The sequence below is a fragment of the Stegodyphus dumicola genome, chromosome X2, assembly GCF_044657685.1.
Source record: "Stegodyphus dumicola isolate Sdum_Otavi_A_Nest chromosome X2, ASM4465768v1".
Lineage (NCBI taxonomy): Eukaryota > Metazoa > Arthropoda > Arachnida > Araneae > Eresidae > Stegodyphus > Stegodyphus dumicola.
This window is the reverse complement of record NC_140781.1, coordinates 135,067,514-135,090,457: the sequence shown is the minus strand read 5'-3', so window position 1 is coordinate 135,090,457 and position 22,944 is coordinate 135,067,514.

The window sequence follows — 22,944 nt, the reverse complement described above, 5'->3', positions numbered from 1 at the left end:
GATAAGATGAAGGAATTGTTAAATAATACAAAAGCAACGTCTGATCTTCTAGCGGAGATTGACCCAATTAAAGAAAAAACTGGACACTTTAAAAGAGCTGCTGGGAAACATGCTCTTTACAACGACACGGTTACAGTTGCATCAGTCATTCTTATAAGCAAAAGACATCAGCTTTTTCAAAAAATAATTCTGTCATGCAACTTTGATAAAAATAAAACATCACTGATTCGATTTCAAAATTAATTTTTACTTATTGAATCAATTTTAAATAGATCTTCGCAAATTGGTTTAGAAAACTTCACAATATGCTAAAATAGTTGAGATTAAGGGAAAAATATAATAAAGTATGCTTAAAACAACTAAGAAAAAGCACATTTTGAGCAGCCTTAACAGAAGACAATTTGGCTCTACTAACTTTCTGTATGAGTACTCATTAAATTTTTATTTACATTTCTTTTTTGTTCAACATTTCACTTTCAATGGTTTTAAGAGAAACAGCACTTAATAGAGAGACTATAAATTCGGACAAAACTGAAACAAAATTCGTTTATACACAGGCAATTCAATTACACTGACCTGTTGGGAAGAGAAGATCCCGTTGGACAGGGAAAATATTAGGCCACACAGAGAGGAAAATGTTTAGCCTCCTACTCGTAATGCGAAAGGAGGCCAATTCAGAAAAAAATAGACTACAGCAGTAATTTTGATACCACTGCAAAGCAACGGAACTCTAAAAAATCTCAGAATTCTGATAATTATAGTGTGGTTCTACCTCACTTCAAATATTACAATACAATATAAAGAAAGCACCAATTCAGACACTTCAATACGAAATTGAAAACCTAAGAAATTAATGCATAAATGCTACCCTAAACATTAAAACGTAATATGAAGCTTTCATGTAAAATAAATAACTAGCAAAATTCCAATATAAAGCAACATGTGAAAAGGGACGTACAAATTATAACATTCAAGCATTTCTAGTGGAAATAAAGTTAATATAAAACAAGAATTACTAGCCACAGATGTCTTTTTGTCTGTACTGTTTCTCCATTCTTTTTCTTTCACGATATCATGATCTGCAATCCAAGAGTGTACAAAAATGATGGCAAATTACACCAGAAGAAGCGAAGGGGGGAAAAGGAATCATTAGATTTTAACTACTTTGAAATTAAAGAAAAATTATACACAAAGAAAAATATCTAGTATTGTTTCTTAATATATAAAACTTCAAAAGTAGCTTCTTTGTTTTAAACTCCAGCAATATGCTACATTCTTACTAAAATGATGACTGCAGTCGATAGAAAAGCAAATGATTTCCCTAATACGACAGAAGTACAGTAAGCAAAAGGGGTTTTAATGAATGGGTACAACATGAACAATGAAAGGAAAAATGTTTAGACAGTTATTAAGGATAATGATCTTCGAGAAGAGTAAATAATTTCAGCGCTGGTAGAAAGACGGCACCAAAAGACAATAAGCAGGTAATTTTAAATGACAAATAAAGAAAATAAACTTTACTGTTAGCTTTGAAGCAGGTGTTATATATTAAACTATCTTAATTCACACACAGAATTAGTGACATAACAGATCAAAAAAGAGTAAGAATCAAACTCGCAATATATTAACATTAAAAGAGCTATATATATATACACTTTTACAGATTTTTTTTTTTTTTAAAAAGCTCAAAAACACCATTCTAAAAACAGATTTCGAAGAACATCTTGGAAACAAAAGTCATAAACCATAAAAGAAATATTTCATTGAGAATTTTAACGTAAGAACCGTTTCTAATTTTACGTTCTTTACTTAGGTAATCTTATCTATGAGAGAGGATAGCTTAGTACAATATACCAAAAATTATCCTGAAATATTACCACGTCACTTTAATGAAATTATAGCAATATTTAACTCAGGGAAAGAACATATTGTCTAGCTGCCCGTGTTCGAGCCCAGCTTTAATACAGCAAGCCAAAACACATCAAATGCCATTGAATTAAACAGCATTTTGAAATATCGCAAAAAATTTAAATGCAATTTCGTGGAAGAGCTATTGCAATTACTTACATACTAAAATTTTGACCAAAAATTCAAGAAAACTAAGATACTCTTTTTCTCTTTCGAAGGAATCAAAGTCATATACTAATGTAGGGATGCTCAACTTATTGTACTATAAAACCTAAACACAGGAATGAAATTTTGTCAGCTATGTGAGATGTCCAATACCTAGAAATTCTGTAAATTGTAGAATAGATCCTGCGTCTGGAAACAGACGAAACGTAAAACATAATTCAAATACTTTACTTTTAGCCTTGAAGCAGGTATTCTATATTAAACTGTCTTAATGCATATACAGAATTAGTAACATAATACCTCAAAATATTGTAGGAACCAAACACGCATTATATAAACATTAAAAAAGCGTATATACATTTATTAGTGTTACGAGGGTTTATTATGAAATAGTATAATGTCACTTTCAGTGAAATGATAGAAATTTTCACTCAGGGAAGGGACATTCTGTCTGTCTGCCTGGGTTCCATCCCAGCTTCTGTTACAAAAGTTTCATAGAAGAATTTTAAAAATCCAGAAATGAAACTTACGAAGAAATTATTCAACATACCTGGTTCTATGATTTAGTCATTCTTACAGACATAATAACTAAAATCTTAAACTTGAGGGGGGAAGAGAACTAAACCCCTCAAGTCTTTGGATTAAAGGCTATTATAAATTCATTTTAAATCAAAATTAATTTTGTGAAAATATTACACAAATATAAGGAATATACATAATATACCATAATGTAATGTACGTTTTGCCACTTTGGAAAATCTGGAGAACTAAAGTGTGAAATATAAGAAAACTGAAACAAACATTTGGAAAGTCTCATCGAGCTTAAGATAGTTTTCAAATTAGATGTTTTGAGTGTACTTAAAATTAGACCAACTACTTCCTTCACTTCAAACCCATTACATAATACTAGTATTTAAGAAAAATGGTAAAAGATTGAAAATATGTTAAAGAACAGTTCTACTGATCTACTAATTTTCATCCTAATTAAGATCAAGAATACCACAAAAAGCCCATTTGAATAGTCCTAGATCAGAAAAATCATGAACTGTTAAACTTTTAAAAAGATAAATTCCTGCTTTTGATTTAGGTAAAAAGGTGAAAGAGGATTTTCAAGAATGAACTTGTTAAAAATCAATGTTCAGATACAGGATAACAAACAAACATCGGAACGACTGCATGGATTTAGCCATAACATCGCATGTACTAGAGAGGGAAAATAACTCGCAGAAGAAATGCAGTGTTAAATTTCACATTAAAATATGTTTTCCCTGTATTTAATTTTCATCTTGCTGAATTTTTTGTAAAGAATACAAAGAGTATACCTTTTCTTTAACATTTTATACCACACATTTTTATACTTTGTGTAATGCACTAACAACTGAAATACTAAAATTGCAATATATAATTGCAGCTAGCACAAATTCTATAAACTTAAAATTGGCTCCCAATAAGTTAAAGTTGCGAATAACTGCACCATGGAAAGGAATGATATTTTATTTCTTTGTCTGTATTTGGTTTCATTTTCATATAGAAAGAGTTAAAAATAGGTTATCTAGGTAACAAAATTTAAAAACACATTTTCAGTAAAAATTACAGAATAACAGATTTTGTTTCCCTGAAGATGCAACACCTCGCTATTCCAGCTATGATACAGACTGCATACTGTCATAGAGAAATTCCTTTCTTAAACAGGAAATTCATATACTTTAATCTGTTTTTACACAAGTACTGTTTACGACTAGTCCATGGTCCAGGAGTAAAATACTTTATAGTACACCCATCTGAATTTTTATTACTTCGGGTCATCTGTATAGTCTGTTTACCTATCATGACTAAACTCCCAACCTGCATTCCACATAACTCATACGATTCTCCAAGTGATGTTTCGTAGTCTATCATTTTTAAGACGGCAGGTACTCGCTGAGCGCAGACTTGTAAAGCGTGATTTCGCGTATAGCAGTACTTTAAAGGATCCCATTTAATTTGTCCACTGCTAGAATTTCATTCATACAGGGTGCAACATTCATCCATCAACACCGGAAAGAATTTATCTGCTATTTTAAACAATTTCCATCGACTGAAAATGAAGTCCAAAAAATCTAACAAATCTCAAAAGCAAAGGATGCCGAAGAATTTCTACATATGGAAGACGGAGAAGTCAAACGATGAATCAGAAAATCACAAAAGAAGAATTGGGTGCTTATAATACCCCTTGATAATAAAAGCGCTCATTACTAAGAACAGATTTTAACTGAAGATAAGATGAAGGAATTGTTAAATAACACAAAAGCAACGTCTGATCTTCTAGCGGAGATTGACCCAATTAAAGAAAAAACTGAACACTTTAAAAGAGCTGCTGGGAAACGTGCTCTTTACAACGACAGGGTTACAGTTGCATCAGTCATTCTTATACGCAAAAGACATCAGCTTTTTCAAAAAATAATTCTGTCATGCAACTTTGATAAAAATAAAACATCACTCATTCGATTTCAAAATTAATTTTTATTTATTGAATCAATTTTAAACAGATCTTCGCAAATTGGTGCAGAAAACTTCACAATATGCTAAAATAGTTCAGATTAATGGGAAAATATAATAAAGTATGCTTAAAACAACTAAGAAAAAGCACATTTTGAGCAGCCTTAACAGAAGACAATTTGGCTCTACTAACTTTCTTTACGAGTACTCATTAAATTTTTATTTACATTTCTTTTTTGTTCAACATTTAACTTTCAATGGTTTTAAGAGAAACCGCACTTGATAGAGAGACTCTAAATTCGGGAAAAACTAAAACAAAATTGGTTTATACACAGGCACTTTAATTACACTGACCTGTTGGGAAGAGAAGATAACGTTGGACAGGGAAAATATTAGGCCACACAGGAAAATGTTTAGCCTCCTCCTCTTAATGCGAAAGGAGGCCAATTCAGAAAAAAATACACTACAGCAGTAATTTTGAAACCACTACGGAGCAATGGAACTCTAAAAAATCTCAGATTTCTGATAATTATAGCGTGGTTCTACCTCACTTCGAATATTACAATACAATATAAAGAAAGCACCAATTCAGACACTTCAATACGAAATTCAAAACCTAAGAAATTAATGCATAAATGCTACCCTAAACATTAAAACGTAATATGAAGCTTTCATGTAAAATAAATAACTAGTAAAACTCCAATATAAAGCAACATGTGAAAAGGGACGTACAAATCATAACATTCAAGCATTTCTAGTGGAAATAAAGTTAATATAAAACAAGAATTACCAGCCACAGATGTCTTTTTGTCTGCACTGTTTCTCCATTCTTTTTCTTTCACGATATCATGATCTGCAATCCAAGAGTGTACAAAAATGATGGCAAATTACACTAGAAGAAGCCAAGGGGGGGAAAAGGAATCATTAGATTTTAACTACTTTGAAATTAAAGAAAAATTATACACAAAGAGAAATATCTAGTATTGTTTCTTAATATATAAAACTTCAAAAGTAGCTTCTTTGTTTTAAATTCCAGCAATGTGCTACATTGTTACTAAAATGATGAAAAGCAAATGATTTCCCTAATACGACAGAAGTACAGTTAGCAAAAGGGGTTTTAATGTATGGGTACAACATGAACAATGAAAGGAAAAATATTTAGACAGTTATTACGGAGAATGATCTTCCAGGAGAGTAAATAATTTCAGCCCTTGTAGAAAGACGGCACCAAAAGAAAATAAGCAGGTAATTTTAAATGACAAATAAACAAAATAAACTTTACTGTTAGCTTTGAAGCAGGTGTTATACATTAAACTATCTTAATTCACACACAGAATTAGTTACATAACAGATCAAAAAGAGTAAGAATCAAACTCGCAATATATTAACATTAAAAGAGCTATACATATATACTTTTAAAAATGTGTTAAATAAAAGAAGTTTTAAAGTTAAATAAATAAATATGTTAAATAAAAGAAGAATTGGGTGCTTATAAAACCCCTTGATAATAAAAACGCTCATTACAAAAAAGAGCTTTTTAACCTAAGATAAGATGAAAGAATTGTTAAATAACATTAAAGCAACGTCTGATCTTCTAGAGGAGATTGACCCATTTAAAGAAAAAACAGGACACTTTAAAAGAGCTACTGGGAAACGTGCTCTTTACAGCGACACGGTTACAGTTGCATTAGTCATTCTTATAAGCAAAAGACATCAGCTTTTTCAAAAAATAATTCTGTCATGCATTTGCCAAGAGAACGGAAAAAAGTCCAAAAGAAACATTCAGAGTGCTTTTCAAAACAAAGTTGAAAGTTAATCTGCAGAATTTTACTTCGATAATAATAAAACATCTCTGATTTGATCTCAAAATTAATTTTTATTTTTCAAATCAATTTTAAATAGATCTTCGCAAATTGGTTCATAAAACTTCACAATACGCCAAAATAGTTCAGATTAAGGAAAAATATAATAAAGTATGCTTAAAACAACTAAGAAAAACACATTTTGAGCATCCTTAACAGAAGACATTTTCGCTCCACTAACTTTACGAGTAGCCCACCAGCGGCCGAGCGGTATAAGCCGTTGAACAGTGGTAGTTCGTTCCGTGGTTCAAGAATATGGTAACAGGCAGTTTGGCGACATTTTGGTAGGCGATAAAGGTTACTACCTAGGACTTTGGCAATAATGTGAGAAGTACCCAGTAGTAATTATGGATTATTTTGTCTGAGAGAAATGAGAGATCATGAGATATGTCATGTGACATTTATGGACGAAGGACAGCTCTTCAATCGGAAAAGGGGGGAAATTTGGAAAAATATCTGCAGTACTTTATAGCATTTTGTATTTAGCTTCATTCTGTGTTGTGTGAAACAGTGTTGCTTAATTTTTGGATCCCATGGCCCTATCTAATGTGAATTCGAAATTTTTATTGCGTTTATCTGATAATCCAAAAGAATTGCTTGAATGCTGTATGAGTGTAGGATTAATTGCGGATAAGTATGAATGTCCAAAATGTGGGAATGAAATGAGATTGTGTAAAAGGAAGGATATTAAGATAAGTTTGAATGGCGGTGAACGATATGTGGTGAAAATGGACATTTTGTGATCCGCCATGCAATCAAGGTTCTGTAGAAAATTAGGTAAGTTAGTATTTTTAATCATTTGAGGATATTATTTTTATGCATTGTTGTAAATATAAGGAATAAATAAGATAATATGCTATTAATGGAAAATTTTTATTAGCAATGAATTAGTTTAAAGTAATTAAGATTTTAAGTTAATTTTTATTAATTTAATGTATGTGTTAATTTATATTTTAAGTAGTGTTTTTTAATTAAACTATATTTTAATTAAAGGTTGATCTTTACAATATGGTAACTGGTAGTTTGGCGACATTTTGGAGGCGATAAAGGTTACTACCTGGGACTTTGGTAATAATGTGAGCAGTACTCAGTTCCCATTACGCATTATTTTGCGTGAGGGAAATGAGATATCATGGGATATGTCATGTGATATTATTGGACGAATTACGGTTCTTTAATCGGAAAAGGGGGGAAATCGGGAAAAAATGTGGAAATTTTGTATTTAGCTTTATTCTGTGTTGTGTGAAACAGTGTTGTTTAATTTTTGGATCCCATGCCCCTAACTCAAGTGAATTCGAAATGGGTATTTAGGCATTGTGATAAAGAGAAGTTTGCTTTTTATTTAGCGGAGGAAGTATGGAGGAAAAATTCGCAGAAAAAATCTTTCAATAATTTTATTGAATGAAATAGAAAAGTGTATCCGCCACGTAATCAAGATTCTGAAGATTAGGTAAGTTAGTATTTTTAATTATTTGAGGATATTATTTTTATGCATTGTTCTAAATGTAAGGTGGAAAGGAATTTGGTATTATTGGCAAAATTGTTATTAGTAATGATTTAGTTTAAAGTAATTAGGATTGTAAGGTAATTTTTATTAATTTAATGTATGTGCTCATTTATATTTTAAGTAGTGTTTTTGAATTTAATTATATTTTAATGAAATGATAGTTATTTTGTGAATTTTATATTTGTAGGAATTTGGTATATGTTTTAGTTGAAGTAAACGTGCATGGAAATAATTTAAATATTTGATACTAAGTATTTGTAATGCTTGAGGTATGAATTCGTTGGTGACGTGTATAATGTAATAGATGATTTAGAGGTAATAGTTTTTGGATATTTTATTTATTTTATATGCGGAAATGTTCATATTTGTAAAGGGTAAATACTTTTTCGCGATCAGGTAATTTCATATATGTTCTTTTTACCGGGTTTAAAGATTGAGAAAATTGTCATGTATTTTCGTGAAATTTTTCTAATTTATGAGAAAAAAGCAGTGTACCTGGATATAGTGAAGAGTGTACGCAATGCCATTTTTGTGCAATTCTGGTATGTTTTTTTAAGTAAAAATAAGTAGGCATGTACATGGTTTATGTGTATGTGTTATTTTGAAAAACGCGTAAGGAGTATGGTATTGTGCACTTTTTCCCAATTTTGCAGTGAATATTTGTCATGATTAAGCAGTTTTGTTTGATAAAATTTCTAGCATAAGTGTAATTCAGCTACCAGATTTTTGGAAGAAGTGTTCAGCAGATAAAAAGAAAAGAAACATGTCTTTACTTTGTGAAGACAAAATGGCGGCGGGGAAAAAAAAAATAGAGGGTTGCTGTAGGAGAGTTGGTTGCCAAATTTTCGCCAAAAAATCGCCAAGTTACCATAATGTAAAGATCAACCTAATTAAATGACAGTTATTTTGGGAATTATATGTTTGTAGCATTTTGGAATACGTTTCAGCAGAAGTAAACGTGCATGGAAATAATTTAAATATTTGACACTAAGTATTAGCAACCATTTTTAATATTTGCGTTATAAATTTGCAGGTGACGTTTATAATAGATAATTTAGAGGGAAAAGTTTTTGGATATTTTATACGTGCAAATGTTCATCCTTGGAAAGGGTATATACGTTTTCGCGATCAGGTAATTTCATATATGTCCTTTTTACCGACTTTAAAGATTTACAAAATTTTCCTGCATTTTCGTGCAAATTTTTCTAATTTATGACAAAAAAGCAGTGCACATGGATAAAGTCAAGAGTGTGCGCAATTCCATTTTTGTGCAATTCTGGGATGTTTTTTTAAGTAAAAATAGGTCAACATGTACATGGTTACCATGTATGTGCCATTCTAAAAACCTTGGGAAGGAGTTTGCGAACCTGCACTTTCTCCCAATTTTGCAGTTAATATTCGTCATGATTAAGCACTTTTGTTCCATAAAATTTATAGCATAAGCGTAATTCGGCTAGCAGATTGTTGGAAAAAATGTTGAGAAAATAAAAAATAAATAAACCTGTCTTTACTTGATGAAGACAAAATGGTGCGAAAAAAAAAGTAGAAGGTTGTTGTAGCAGGGTTCTTGCCAAATTTTCGCGAAAAATCACCAAGTTACCATAATCCAAAGATTAACACAATGGTTTTAGGAGAAACAGCACTTGATAGAGAGACTCTAAATTTGGAAAAAATTAAACAAAATTGGTTTATACACATGCAGTGCAATTACACTGGCCTGTTCGGAAGAGAAGACCCCACTGGACAGGGAAAATATTAGGCCACAGAGAGATGAAAATGTTTAGCCTCCTCCTCGTAATGCAAAAGGAGGCCACTTGGGAAAAAATTACACTACAGCAGTAATTTTGAAACCACTACGAAGCAACAGAACTCTAACAAATCTCAAACTTCGGATAATTATAGTGTTATTAACAGTTCAACCTCACTTCGAATATTAAAATACAATATAAAGAAAGCACCAATTCAGACAATTCAATATGGAATTCAAAACCTAAATTAATGCACAAATTAATGTACAAATGCTAACCTAAACATTAAAACATAATGTGAAGCGATCATGTAAAATAAATAACTAGTAAAACTCCAATATAAAGCAACATGTGAAAAGGGACATACAAATTATAACATTCAAGCATTTCTAATGGAAATAAAGTTAAGATAAAACAAGAATTACCAGCCACAGATGTCTTTTTGCTCTGCATTATTTGTCCGTTCCATCGTCGTTCTTTTTCTTTCACGATATCACGTTCTGCAATCCAAGAGTGCACAAAAATGATGACAAATTACACTAGAAGAGGCCAAGGGGGGGGGGGGAAGAAAGGAATCATTAGATTTTAACTACTTTGAAATTAAAGAATAATTATACACAAGGAGAAATATCTAATATTGTTTCTTAATATATAAAACTTCAAAAGTAGCCTTCTTTGTTTTAAATTCCAGCAATGTGCTACATTGTTACTAAAATCATGACTGCAAATGATAGAAAAGTAAATGATTTTCCTCTTTGTTTTAAATTCCAGCAATGTGCTACATTGTTACTAAAATCATGACTGCAGATGATAGAAAAGCAAATGATTTTCCTAATACGACAGAAGTACAGTAAGCGAAAGGGTTTTTTAATGTACGGCTACAACATGAACAATAAAAGAAAAAAATTTAGACAGTGATTATGGATACACACAATAAAAGGGATAATGATCTTCGAGGTGAGTCAATAATTTCAGCGATGGTAGAAAGATGGCACCGAAAGACAATAAGCAGATAATTTTAAATGACAAATAAACAAAATAAACTTTACTGTTAGCTTTGAAGCAGGTGTTATATATTAAAGTACCTTAATTCACACACACAATTAGTGACACCTTGGAAAGTTAAGTCATATACCTTAAAAGAAGTATTTCAATCAGAATTTTAACCTAAGAAACGTATCTAAAATTTTAAGTTCTTTACTTAGGTACAATCGTCCATGAGAGGTGACAATTTAGCCCAATGTACGAGGGTTTATCCTGAAATATTACCAGGTCACTTTCAATGAAATGATAGCAATATTTCACCGAGGAAAAGCACACACCTAGCTGACCGGATTCCACCCCGACTTAAATACAGCAAGCCAAAACATATCGAATGCCGTTTTTCCAAGATGGAGTCGTCCGCTTTTTCTCAAAATCGCGTCCCAATGCAAAGAGAGGGAGAGGTGTGGTGAGAGGGGTCATTTCCGTTCTCCAAGGTGGGATCGTTCCCTTTTCTCAAAATGGCTTCCCAGTTCAAAGAGAGATCGTGACCATTTTTCAGTCTTTTCTAAGATGGGGAAAGAAGAAAACTTAGGATGGAATAACACGAGAGACAGAAAAAAAAAAAAAAAAAAAGCCATCTTGTCATTTTCTGATAGGGTACCGGTCAAAGAGGTTACTGATCTGGATTATAGTTCACTATACCTGGACTGTACTTGATGTTCGTGCTGTGAAGGGCTGTAGTGTGTTTAATTTCTTTTTCACACAGTATTCGCAATTTGCTGTCGATTGTAGTAGAGAAACCTGTAAGTGTTTTCTTTCCAAATAATGATCTAGTCATATAGCTGCCAAGTTTTCTTATCAAAAGTATTTTTAGTCCAAAGGAGCTTTGTCCCTGAAGGACTATCGTTTTCGTTTTGCTATTATCCGTCGATTCACTATAAACGGCGAATCACTTTTCAAACTGTAAAGTATTATCGACCTGTGTTATATTTAGAGAAATTAAATAATGAGAAATCTGCATAAATGTATGTATATTTCTCGCATTGCGATAAAACAACGGTATATAGAGCCATCGAATTTTGAATGACGTAATCCTACTGCAAATAAGGGCATGTAAAAGCCCAAATTTGAAATTTGGAAATTGTTTTATTATCGATTTCATATTTTGTAAAACTTTAACGAATTTTTGAGTAACAAACTCAAGGATTTCAAAGCGAGCAATGGCAACGTTGTAAAGAAAAAACAGTTTTATCTCCAGCGCGGGAGACTGTGTATCGGAAATTCTAAAGATATGCTCATTTTAAAACTATTTTGCGATATTGCTGTTGAACTGAATTTTATGGTTTATGGAACCTCCTTGGTACCGGTGTTCGAATACTTTTGTAACCGACTGTACAGGAAATTGAGGAACACGTGTTAAGAAGAAACGTTGATTGGGCGCTGCGATCACGAAAGCTGGAGGCAGTGTCTAAACATAGCTCCGAAATTTTTTAAATAACTGTTTCAGTAAATATTTTCAACTCTCTAAAAAATTTTAATGCACCTTTCCTATGCAATGTCTCATTCATCAAATTGAAAAAGGAAACTTGGCTTCTTCGAAACTTCAGATGTTTTGTTAGCTGTTTACTATCAACACGAGAAATCCAAAAGAAGCCCTGACACGGAATATTCAGATAAGTAACATTCTGTTCTCTATACAATATATGTTTCTCTATCACTAGAGTGCAATTAAATTATTTATTTATTATTTTTCATAAGAGTCTAGCATTATACAATAGTTAGTAATAGTAGCAAGTCATGTGGTTCTTTTCTTCGTAACTATTCCGTAGAGACGCCGCATTCCTTATCAGTAGTCCGTTCTTATCAGCAATTCACACCCTTCGGAGGCCCCCCTTTTCGTGCTTAGGAATTTCTTGAGAGGGAAGAAATGGGGATCTCTTGACCATGGATGAGTATAGATTGTGATTTTTGTAACTAAGATCCCCCACCTTTTTTTTTCAGGTATCAAACTTGGAATTATGATCAAATATAAATACAGAGTGACGGAATTTATTAAACTTGTACTATAATAAACTACAACGGTTAAATTAATCAATTAATTTTATATTTAACTAATATTTAAGAAAAATAAACTGTATAATTTATTTTTGTTGATATGCTCTCACACTGTGTATGGATTTAATATTTTGACAATTACTGTTTTCCTTAAATATACATGAATTTTTTGGAAACGGCAATAGTTAATGATACTTTAGTTAAAATATTATGTACATCTCTGTGATGATTCATGTCTTTTCTAGTTATGTCTCAAGATAAGGGCATACACATTACCATGTAGGAATTCATTCATTTATTTTTTTTTTTTGTTAAACTTAGCTAAAGTTTGCTTCTTAAAGACACTAATTTTTGCAGATGAACTCCTTAACTACACTCACGGACACAATCGTATTTTAGGATATTTTCTACTTCTTTTCCTTTTCTCTCTTTAGGCCCTTTTTTTTGCCTCTATTATTTTTCTGCCATTTATATTAAATTTTATTTTGTCCCATCTTTTCTTTCTGGCCTTTTGAACTCGTAAAAAATGTACGAAGTTCCTTTTTACTCTCCTCAAATACGAAATTGCCCCCCTTTCTATAAACCTTTCCTTCGCACCAATGCTTGATTTTTCGCCCATCGGTGCAGAAAGACTTAGCGGGTGCAAAACAAGACATCTGTCTACTTTGTCTGTCTGTCTGTCTGCTAAGAAGAAAAGTCCGTCTACAAAACGTCAGAAGCGCCGAGAATCACAAATCCTTCCAGTGCCCTCAAAAAGGTAAAGAATTTCCTGCGAAATGTGTCCCCTGTGGAGGAGGACATGCATCCTGTAGTAAGGAATGCCCTAAAAGACCAGGAAATACAGATATTGAAAAAATTAATGAAGTTTCTTCATTAACACCAAATGCATTTAAGCCCCGTACAACAAATCATATGCGGCGATTACCAAGAGCAACCCAAAGACGGTTAACGACAGGAAATCCGTCAAGAATAATAACAACTCTAGAAATAACGATAAAGATGACCAATCCTCCAAAAATAAACGAAAATCAGTAAACAGAGACATATAAGAACATCACTTTTGAAGAATTCACCGGGTTCATTACTGAAATTTACCAAATTTACCAGCAATACAAGCAGGCTTCTAACCCCGACTCCAGGCTCAAGACTGCAATGGCAGCACTAAAGATGTTCATCCAGAACGAGCATGAATATTTACGCCCATACGGCTAATCCAAATACCATGCAACATATTTATTATGCCGAGTTTATGTTTTATAATAGTAATGGTATCAAAAATTAAAAATTTGAAATTCAAAACTACATCAACCAGCACAGTCTGGATGTAATTTTGTTAAGTGAAACCCACCTCAAATCAAATGACAAATATAAAATTCCCAACTACAACATCTATAGATCTGACCGTCTTCATAAGCGTGGTGGCGGTATAGCTATTCTCATGAAAAAATGCCTAAACAGTACCATCTTTCCTCTTCCCCTTATGAGCTTTGAAGCAAGTGCATGTATTTTGAACAGTGATAATAAAGAATATCTCACCATTGCTGTTTATAAGCCACTCAACAATAGCCTCCACACTCAAGATCTTGACTATATTCTCAACTTAGGTTATCCAACTATTATTGCTGGGGACTTAATTGTAAGCACGTTAACTGGAACTCCACGCGAAATAATCCAGACGGAATTATTATCTTCAACAACCCTGATATCAACATTTATGGTCCAGATGAACCTACGGATCATCATCAAATCTCAAATACTTCTGATGTATTAGACATCTTAATTACCTTCAATGTTCCTCAAATACCTTTTCTCCAAGTGGATAAAGAACTTTTTTCAGATCACCTACCAGTACGATTCACTTTATATGGCTTAAAGCATGGTCTTCCGCCTATAAAGTGCCGTATTAATTGGGAAAACTATGCTTATCACCTTGAAGAAAACGTATCTGCTACCACTAAAATGACTAATAACAGCGAAATTCATGATGCCACAGCCTATCTTAGCAGTAAAATCAACGAAGCCCTCAACCCCGCCAAATGTATTCCAAAACAGACTAATTATACGTTCCCACACAATATTAGACAGAAAATTATAGAGAAAAATAGACTAAGAAAAATTTATCAACGTTCTCACTCCACCCAAGACAAAAGAAGATTTAATGCTGCCAATCGAAACCTCAGAAAACTTATCCAAGTGTACGGAAACAATTGCTGGGATAACTTCATTGAAAGTCTTTCGCACACCGACCATACTGTGTGGAAAGTTTCTAAAGCTCTCCGAAGCACTCCCTCCAATATTGGACCCATTCTAGATGATAATAACACCAAAATTTACGATCATAAGAAAATTGTCAACCTCTTCTCTGTTAACTATGAACAACAGTTTAATATAAATAATTTCCCACACCCGAATGATATCAACATTATCAATCCCTTGACCGGTTTCCTCTGCAAAGATCCTGAAAATCAAAACAACTCGACTTCTCCCAAAGAAATACAGAAAATTATAAAGAAACTTAATACAAAGAAAGCATCTGGATATGACAATATCACTAATAAGGCCCTGCAATACCTCCCAAGGAAAGACATCGTCCTTATTACAAATATTTTTAACGCATGTTTAAGACTTAATACATTCCCAAAATATTGGAAACACGCCATTCTAACTGTCATTAAAAAGCCTGGCAAAGCTGAAAATCTCACAAGTAACTTTAGACCGATCAGTCTTCTGCCTGCAATTGCCAAACTTTTCGAAAGGCTTATCGAGTCTCGACTCACCACTTTTATTAATGAAAATAACATCATCAAAGACCATCAATTTGGATTTCGCCAGGGATTCTCAACGACTCAGCATATCGCCCGAATCGTAGAATTCATAGGTGAAAATTTTAATAAAAAGGAAGTAGTCGCTCCTATTTTTATGGATTTAGAGAAAGCCTTCGATAAAGTTTGACATCACGGTCTTATCATCAAGCTGATTAACTACAATTTCTCACCTGCCATCATGCATCTAATTCCTGATTTTTTAAAGAACAGAACTTTTCAAGTTAAGATTCAAGATAACTATTCCACCACAAGAAAATTTAACACGGGTATTTGATTGCGAATTGATGACACATATTGCAATTAAACAAGGAGAATCATATTTTAAACTGCAAAAGCTAGGTCAAAATTGTAAAATTTATTTAACTTCAAAGGCTAAATGTAAAAGTGAATATAATGTATTTATGAAACCTTCTAGTGGAAATGAAATTCTAGATTCTCACTCAAAATTAATATTTCTGAATTCTCTATAAAGGCAAAAAAATTTATCTTACCTTTTCTATCTTCCGGATGGCCAAGGAAACATCCATTCTGATCGCTCAACTATCTAAATTCAAAGATTCTTCAAAATATTGACACTTAGACTTCTGTGAAACATAAATAGATTATATTTATACACAATTAACAGATTGCGTTTAGATGAGCATTACGCTCTTTCCTTCATACAATCTTTCTAGTTCTTGCTATGGTTCCAGTTCAATGCAAATCAGAGTTCTATATACGTTTTTGTTTTGATTATTCTAGATTTTAGATGCAACGGCGCTGATAGTCCAGAGTTTAGATGTAACATCTCCTCCCACCATTGAGGTCCGACGGTACGGAGGAACTCAATACACACAGGTCCAGTCGATGAGGAAGACCAATAACTCTTCCAGCTCTGGTTATCACGTGCGGACTTGAAGCAGGTTCTGAAACACAATCAGCCTGACCAGTCGTAGGGTTGTTTCTATCTCGAGATGTTCTGCAGTGGAACAGAGGACCAGCAGATTCGGGAGTAGAGATCTCCGACGGGAAAAGCCGGGACACTGGAGGAAGCAGAGTTCATTTCCTATCTTGACCCTCGTTAGTTTAATTGTTCCGTCTATACTGGGAAAAAGCTCGATTATCTTGGCTAAAGACTGATGAGTGCGGCGTCTCTGGCTATCTTCCAACAGAACGACATCGCCTACTTGACACTGTTGATATTTCTCCCTCTTTATCGCATGTTGTCTCAACTCACCAAGATATTCACTACGAAATCTGTTTCTTAGATGACGTCTTATTCTCTGTCGATATTTGGCTCGGCGGTTTGGTTCTTGGTAGTCTACGTAGTCAATATCAGGAACTCCTGATGACGCCATTCATGGAGGAACATCACAGGGGTCAATGGTAAAGGATCTTGATTATCCTCTGATACGTATGTGATATGTCGTGTATTAATCATTTGTTCACAGTCACATAATATAGTATATAACTCTTCGTAATTTAAGAAAGTTCGGCCTTATATTCTTCTTAAAAATTTTCTTTCATAATTCGCACAAGCCTCTCCCACCAGGCAGCAGTCGGAGGTTTTAATTTCCATCGTGTCCTTTAAATAGAAACAGCTAAATATATGGCGTTCTCCTTCACTTTCTTAAGAACACTGTTAGTCCGTACTAAATTAGTTCCGTTGTCAGAATATATTACATAAGGTCTACCTCTTCTAGCAATGAATCTAGACTATCCAAGCTTTAGATCCATCACGGAGATAGAGAGGATCCGCTAGATCTACACCGACGACTTCAAAAACGGCCCTTTCTAAGTCTGAATTCGGGTGGAAATCCTGCCTCGACTATTACTCTTTGTGTAACAAATCTTTTACATCTGACACATTTCCTGATAATATTTGATAATATTTCGAACAGTTTTTCTGGATTTTATATCCACATTTTTTCTCTATAATTTGTCATTAAAATGCTGCAACAGCATGCTGGAGTTCTACAGGTGTCTCATAAATTAGTCTCTAAACAAGAGGGTGTTTTGAAGGTAAAATGAGAGGATATTGGAAATTTTCTTCATCTTGACGCTGTAGGACGTCCGTATTCGCTCTGAAAATTCCATTTCGTCTACGATTAGTCTCAACGCACGAACAGTGGGTTCTTTTATGCATATAAATGATTCTTTCTGTTCCAAACCTACAAAGTGTCGTTTCAGCATTCTCAAATTCATCAACTGAGATATCAGGGGTTGGGATTTTGACGGCTGTCTTTTGATGGCTTTACTGTCGAAGACGACGTATTTTGGGACAACTCTATTTGATATTGGTGATTTGAAGTTCTTTCTCCAACTGCGCTAGTTTGATTTATCTAACTCTACCTTTGTTTCGTTTTCAAGTCTTTGTAACGAAATTTTTGAATTGTTTTCGGCTTTGAGTTTTTCCCCCTTGCTTAAGCGCGTAATCAACTACGCTTTTACTAACTCTTGATAAGTTTTCAAAACTTTATTATTTCTTTATAAAAGTTTTTAAAATAACAATTTTCACATCTTTTGCAACGATTAGATCTAACTCCGCAGCGAAGGGTTTAAACTCTACTTTCCTTAATTTAGCTCCGATGTTAAAGAGAGTGACAGAGTGGACACTGCGAGGATACACGAAGAAAGCATGGAATTTTGAGATAAGTATCCTTCTTTCATCTAAACTAAATCAAATCTAAGTGCTTTTAAATTAATAAATATATTTTTTTCACCAGTTTTTAGCGCTAAACAATGCTTGAAATTGCTCATTGCTTGCGTCTCTTTTTGTGGTAACAATTCCAAACAGGCGCTAACTTCGTTATCAGTTCTCGTTTGTCAACGATTCTGCTTTCTGAGCCTGCCCTACTCTACAGGTTAAGCCCTATCCTTAGCCCTGTCTTGTTTTGAGGAATTTCTAGTTTCCAGAGGGGGAAAATGGAGATTTTGCGAAGCGACGTGTATGTTAGGTTGCGCTATGCACTACTTCGCTCTCCTATCTTCCCCCCCCCCCCCGGGATCGCTTAAATATTTTTTTGCCTTTAAATACTATACCTCACCGATTTCTTTTTTCCTCAACTGTTGTTTGCTATCTGTTTAATGTCTAAATGTGAGGGATCTATTATTCTTCATTGCCTTAAATAAATTCTTATAATTATGAGATAATATAAATACTGTTTTCATCAATGTGTTAAACTAACATTAATTAACAAGTAATAAATTATGATAGCGAACTGACTATAAATAAACTTATAATAAATTATGATAAATATATTAATAAATACCACCGATCTATGCTTATTGTCTTTACTTATTTTAGTTAAAGTAATATATGTTTTTGTCTGATGTTATGGGTCTTTTGCCGTGTGTCTCAGGATGAAAGCATACATATTGCCTTGTATTCCATGCTAAATTCCATGGTAAAATAAATAAATAAATACTTGAATACCAAGCATCTCAACACTATCCATTCCCCCCCCCCTCCATCATCACATCTATTCAGCCTTACCAAACGTACTCACTACACACAGCTGTGAGACACTATTTATTGTAAATGATTACAGCTTCCTCTCGTTTTGACTACACCCATGGAGACAGTAATATTTTTAGGATATTTTCTACTACTTTGCCTTTCCTTTTTATCCGTGATTAAATTCACATATAGGTATGGCGTATAAAAATCGGTATTTTGATTTGTGATCTGACTTCGTCCATCCAAAAATGGAGTTGCTTAGCTTTTGCGAAATGTTTGATTTTGTTCAAGGAGGCGTAAATTCTCGCTATATTACTGAAGCAGAGAGAATTTAAAAAAGTGCATCATTTAGTAAAGCTCGGAATTTTACTTGAAAAACCCAATGTACGAATTTTGACTTCCTATTGAAGGATAAGTTCTATAGTGTAATAATCGCATGAAATCGAAGGACATTTCATTGTTGAAAAAGGAGAAATATATATATATATATATTTTATTTAATTTCTTGTTCATGTAAAGGAGGAACTGCTGACTGTTGTAAGCATTGAGTCGCTGTTTTGGTATTAACATTCACTGATTGTAAACAAATGATTTCATATGTATTTAACTTGGGATTTCCAGAAAATCTCTGCTCTCAAGTGTCTTTTTTTCCAAAAAATTTATTTTGAATGATTACATACTAAAAATATATTGATCTATATATGCGTTTATTGTATTTATACATACATAATAGCACACGTAATACATATCATTATATGTTGTACATTATATTGTAATTTATACATAATATATAGCTGTTATATACTTAATAGCACTACTTATTAGATGGAATTTTGTGAATATCAACAAGCAAAGCACTTAAAAATGAAAAAAAGACACTTGTAATAGAAATATTAGTGTTCTATATGTATTACAGAAAATACATGAAATGAATAATATCATTAACAAACACTTAAAAAAAAAAAAAAAAGAGCAGATTAAGTATTCCCTACCTCAGTACTTGAGAAAGCAACCCTGCCATATAAGAACGAGTGTGCCCAATAAAGTTCTTCATAAAAGCATTCTTCCTCAGACTGATAACCAATGTGCTTAGTAATATTCAAAGACCCTAATCTAACCTTACCTTTCCTTTAGATTCTATATTCACATGCTATATCTTCATCTGTTAAGATTTGTTCATAACAGGATCACCAAGCTTCTACCAATCCAGCAGGAGCATACTCAAAACATGTCAAAACCATGTGATTTATAACAAAATCGATTATGTTTTCACCTTGCGAACCTTTATAAATGTTAAAAATTTTCTTAAGGATTCTTAATAACTTTATTATTTAGAAATATGTTTATTGTTGTTTTTATATTAATAAAAGCATTTAAATAGAAAATATCAATTTTAAAAATAACTGAAGTTTTCTTTTAACCAGTTTCGTTTTTCTAATGCTATTTTTAATTAGTAACATTATGTCTGAACAAAAAATTTAAGAATAAGTCTATTAAAAAGGTCTGTGTGATAAGTCTATTAATTAATTACATTGTATGAACTTAATCATCTTTGAATATGAAACACTGAACTAACTCTTTGAATATGAAACATCCTAAATGAAAACACCGAGTCCATTCCAATCCAATACAAGAATAAATTATACATATCAAAATTCACAGTAAGAGCTTCTCCGTATTATATTACACGAAGATTAGAAACCAAGTCTCCACTTACGAAATCTTACACTGACATGATGGTTTTGTACTGAAACAGAATTGTAGCAACATAGATGATATAAATTACATTATGCCAAAGAATTATTTAAATTTAAACAACTACAGTCATTATATACAACAGCCATTTCATTAAAAAAAAAGGGCATAAATTACATTAATCAGATAAAATTTGTTGTAAGAGCTTCATTACCTGGTTATAATTCTTAAGTAAACAAGAAACCATTTCAAGTACCATAACATAATTTTCATAAGAGAATTCCATCCATCACAGAATATTAAAAGCACTATGGAAGAAACAAGAGATTTTACGGTAATTTTCCAACCATATCATGATATTCAGATTGTAGATTTTAAAATTTTATCATTTAAAAAGTACAATTTCATAGAATGCTCATTTTTGATTCTTTATTCTTAGGGAAAAGATTGTATTTTTAATGAAATCCAACGCTTTCTTTCTTATAAGTACATAGACTCCAGAATTCTAATGTAATTCATTATGATAAAAAAGGTATTTGCCAACGAAATGACGGTTAACTATAAAATCATAACCATTTGTATAATATAATCATATAACCATTTTTATGCACTTTCTTTGGTCGCATGTGTACCAGGAATGCATAAAAAAAACCTAACACTTTTATAAAATGCTGAAACTAGGGGTTGGATAATCAAAAAATACTTAAATATTTAGTATTTGAATGAGGCTGATTATGTATGCTTCATATAGCTTTGTCCAAAAAGAATGTACTATTCGTATGTAACACAGAATAAAGTATATTAAATTACTGTTGACAATTTCAGTTTCTTGGTGCATATTTTATAGCTGATTATACACATGTAATATTAATGTGTGCCAGTTTTCAATCGAAAGTACTACACAAGGGCATCATCTACACCCTTAGGTATAGATGAGCCTGAGCAAGCTTTGCTGTAATCAAATAAACCAGAACCATTTTACCTTACACTATTCATTTAACAACTGCGACAAAATTTGGTACACTTCTGTTATCAGGACCGAATTCAGAAATGTATGTATGAATGTGTTCACATATGCACGTATATATGTACGTATGCATGTATGTTTGTGTATAAACACACATACAGACATTTTTGATTCCAAGTCTCTATAACAGAAGAGTACATAGATTTTTCTATATATAAAACATAAAATTTATGTGTGTATTTTTTTATAAGGAACAATATTTCTGACATGAATCAGCTGTCATCAACTAATGTCAAGGGCAAGTGAAAAACAAAAGAATAATTATATAGAATTAAGATGGAATGTATATTAAAAGAATTTTTCTTTACTGTAACTGATCTTTTATTCAGAGAACTTTATACTTATATTTTCTTTTATTCAGTTAGTAACAGTTAGAAGTGAATAGTGATTGGCTAAATATGGATATGTTCTTGTGTGTTTCATGCAGTTCTACTTCTGGTACTTACTCTGCGACATACTGAATTTAATTTTTATTTGGAAACTGATTAAATTAATTGAGATGGTGTGTGCTGAGAAATGGAATTTTGTGAAGAATATTTAATACTTGCCAATAAAAATAGGAATAATTTTAAAGTTTCTATCAACATTTTTTATATTGTTATCAAATGTGACTTAAAAAAAATTTTTTTTTATGGTAAAATGTGAATTACATTAAAAGGGTGTAATTTTATTTTAATTCCTTCATTAAAATAATTAACCTAAAAGACACACAGATCCCATTAACATATTGAAAAACATAATAGCAATTCGAAACATATATTGTGATATATTCTAAAAGCAAAATCATATAATACATAATGATATAAATTAAATATATATAATAAATATATAAAACTCTATAATGAATAATGATCATAACTGCATAATAAATGCGAACACACATTATATCACTGTACTGTGACTGGAAGAATATTTGATTAGAAATTTACCTTTTATATATATTTGAACATGGAACAGTAAAACATAAAGATGACAAGAAGCTATGAAAATAGGTTATGCAACTTAAGAAACAACAAGTTCTATGAAATGCATTTTAAGTTGCTGCAATATCATGAGACACCATAAATAACCATAAGACGCGATAACGTAAGACAATATCAAAAGACATATTACCAAGATAAATATAATTTGTTCCTTCTTCTACATCAATAATAAGTTTTCTTTAAAAATTTAACCAGTGAATGCCAAAACAAATTTATTATCGGTGCCTTAGATGCAAGGTCACACAAAGATAAACTCGATTTAGCAAAT